The following is a 3,819-nucleotide window of genomic DNA, read 5'->3' as shown; positions in this document are numbered from 1 at the left end:
TCTGACCTCCCAGTGGGCTGGGGCTGCCGGGATCTGAGGGACCACCCTCGGCCCCTCCCAGAACCCGGGCCCATTGTTCCCCGATTTGAATACAACAGAGGGAAACCATCTCGGGAAGGCACAGTGTCCATCAGAGCTGCTGCTCTGATCCAATCTCCGGGGGTCCTTGGAGCTCCTTGAATAGGAACTTCTACGTGCCAGGCTCCTACGGGGTGTTTCTAGTCCCCTGTGTTCTCATACAACCCTGTGAGATGGGCACTTTTACGGTGCCCATTTTTTTGAGCTGGGATTCTGACTCTCAAGTCAGAGCCCCTGACCACTGTGCTAACTTGCTCATCTGTCAGAGGCAGGCTTCTAAGTGTTGTGGGGGCAGAGGGAGGGGATACAGAGAAATGCAGTAACACAAGGGTTACCTCCCCCAGGGGGAGAGTAGATATGGGCAGGGTCTCTGAAGTCTTGAGAGTCAACCTCCTCCTCTCACCAGGGAAGCAATGAGGCAATGCTCCAAAGCAATTTACAGCACATGGTGGGCAGAGCCAGCTCCCAAGCCAGGCTGCGCATGGCCACCGCTCTCATCACACCAGCCTAGCTCCCTAGGAAGCATCTGTGGCTTTTTCAAAGTCTCTTCCTGAGCCTTTTGTATTGGAGTTTGAAAACCCTTCAACCCAACACTTGGAGGATCACTCCTTTCTTCTGGATGAGTCTAAACAATGAACACCTAGACCTGGGTATCCTGGTGGTGGAAGCAGACAGCTGTGAGCTGGAGCCACCTGTCCTGCATCCTTGGCAATGACCTCTCATGTCTCTGGCCAGGGCAGCCTTCCTCCATAGGGAAAGCAAGTACCCCACGTCCGTGCTTGCCCAGCCCAGAAACGGCCATGGGGTTGTCCCATGATACTTCTCAGTGAAGACTGGCTATTGCATTCACCCCAGAAAGTCCTGTGACTGACCTGTCAGCAGCCTATCTTGAATGGCCCCAGCACACACAGAGAGATGGCCTCAAGGGGCCCCATGAAGTGCCTTTTGTCTCTCTGCACTGCATTCACCTTTATCATTCACTGCCTACCCTTAACAGGATGCTAGTAGCAATAATAAAAATAAAAAAGCTGTACCAATACTTTGGCAAACACTTCCTAAATACAGGCGGGTGACTCAATGCTCACAAATAGGTTTTTATGGTTGGTAGGAGCACTGAATCCTTAAATTTGAGAGTTATGTACGTTTCATTACTTCATGTTCATGAGGAAGACCCAGATCCTGAGGAATAAATACAGTCTTTTTTTAATGGAACTGTGTGTGCCCTACTAGGTATAGTCTTTTATATTCTTATACATTAAGCAATTTTTAAGCCCTTGTAGAACTGTCTCCATGGTAACAGAATTACCATGGATGTGTGTATATTTCACTCTAAACATAATGTGTGTGTGTGTGTGTGTGTGTGTGTGTATTTAAGCCTAAATACAATAGATAGATGATGGACAGACAGATAAGAGAGAGAGAGAAACTACTTGTGGCTTAACTAAAACAATATACCACTATCATATCCTAAGTCTTTTTAAGCAGGAATATATGCTTGCCTAAAACCCTACTCGGCATTTTAAAGAAACAACCAGAGAAAATTCTTTAAACGGCAAAAAAAGGAACAGCATGTCAAATAGAGCAAAGTATTAAAGAAGCCAGAAATCTGGAGCCTGCACAAATGCAGATAACCCTGAGTGGTATCTTCAAAACCAGGAGGTACAGATCAAAGTGGGTGACAGTCCTTGCTGCATACTAGATGGATCTCACAGCAGTAGGTTAATAGACATCTCTTAAAATACATGAAGATGAATAAACCAACGGCTAGACCTTTCTAATCTTGCTTAGGCATCAAGACAGGAAAGCTGTCTATAATGGTGATTGAAGGCTTGAGTGATTGAAGGCAGGGAATGTACCCATCGCCACCTAGTATTCATGGTGTCAGCAGGAGCAAGCATCATCGATTCCAGGACCCAGGCTAGCACGAAGCTAATACTGGTCCCCACCTCCCACTAGGACCAAAGGGGCTTTGGGTGGGAGAAGAGAAGCACCAACCAGGCTTCTTAGACTCATTCTGTATCACTGCTGTTGATGTCAGGAAGTGGGTTCCTTAGAGCTCTTCTTCCTGAACCAGTCCTCAGTGGTCCATGGATAGGATCCAACATACATGGCCTACACATGGCAAGTACTCATGAAACATTTGCTGAATGAATATTGCTGTCCAAGAGCTCACTCTACCCATTTACTTCTGACTGTACCTTGTTTGTTCTTGGAAATAAAGTCTATATAACCTCAGTGGTTGTCTCTGGATGTTGAGGGTACGTCGTGGTTGCAGGAAACACATCAGGATGGTGGATGCTTTAGAAGAAAGTCAAGAAACCACATTGTGTGGTTGCAGTTGAATATGATGGTAAGAGGAAGGCCTACAGGAAGGGTTCAACAAATGCCTTCGAGTATTTAAGTGGCTGACATGGGGGAAGAGGTGCAGAATCGAATCTCAGGACACTCATGAGGAGTAGGCATACTGAGGGCCGGTCCCCAGTGGGCGACCATCTTCAACTTACCAAAGAGAACATCTGTCTGGTGAATAGAGCTCCCTTCCATTTGGTTGAGCCTCCTAAAGAAGATTAAAACAGAAGTGTGATGATTACTCAAAGTGGGGAGAAGTACAATGTAACAGTTTAAGGCTTCAGAGTCAGTGTAAACTGTGTTTGAACCCCAAAAGTGGACACGGAAGCATGGCAGTCCCTTTCTGGAGCACCCCTGGTGGACCGGTGAAGGGCCATCCTCGCAGGGGCAGACCCGTTGTACGCAGCGCACCCAGTTGTACATTTTGCCTGCAAGAAGAAATGGCCACAGGTGAGGCTCTATACCAATTCATGTGCTGTGGTAAATGGTTTAGGTAACTGTGGTAAATGGTCAGGAACTTTGGAAGGAACACTACTGGAAAATGTGCCTTGGAGGTCTGAGGTAGAGGTATGCTGACAGGTTTCTCTGGGTGGCTAAAGAAAGAATGTGAAGAGATTTGTATTCCACATTAGTGCTCACCAAACGCTAACTTCAGCAGAGGGGGATTTTAGTAACCAGGTTGATGGCATGACCCATTTGTGGGCACCCGTCAGGCTCTTTCCTCAGCCATTGCTGCCCATGGCCCGGTGGGTCAGAGTGGCAGGGATGGAGGTGTGCACGGGCTTCCACCCACCAGCGCTGGCCTGGCTACCGCTGAATGCTCCGTCTGCCAGCAGCAAAGACCAGACACTGAGTCCCCAGATGGCACTGCCCTCCAAGGTGGTTAGCCAGCACCTGGGCAGGTTGATTACACTTAACCACTTCCACCTTGGAAGGCGTAGCGCTTTGTTCTTCTGACCCCTGCTTGCCAGCTCCCTGCTAGTACACTTCAGTTCCCTGGGGGCCACTTCGGAGCTGCCCAAGCATCCCAACATCTGGTTGCTTCTACCTTTTTGCCACTGTGAATCACGCTGCTGTGAACATGGGTATGCAAACATCTCCTCAAGACCCTACCTTCAGATCTTTTTGGTTATATGCCCAGAAATAGAATTGCTAGATTGTATGGTGGCTCTATTTTTAATTTTTTGAAGAAGCGCTATACTATTTCCACAGCAGCTGTACCATGTTACGTTCCCGTCAATGGGACCTAAGGGTCCCTCTTCTCCACATCTCATCTCCACTTTTCTATTTATACAGCACTTTACAGTTTACAAATTGTTATTCCTATTTCCACGTGATAGATGTTTTTTTTTTTAAGATTTTATTTATTTATTCATGAGAGATACACAGAGA

The sequence above is a fragment of the Canis aureus genome, chromosome 19 (assembly GCF_053574225.1).
Source record: "Canis aureus isolate CA01 chromosome 19, VMU_Caureus_v.1.0, whole genome shotgun sequence".
In the NCBI taxonomy this organism is placed as follows: domain Eukaryota; kingdom Metazoa; phylum Chordata; class Mammalia; order Carnivora; family Canidae; genus Canis; species Canis aureus.
The sequence above is the reverse complement of the archived record's forward strand: the minus strand, read 5'-3'. Positions refer to the sequence as shown.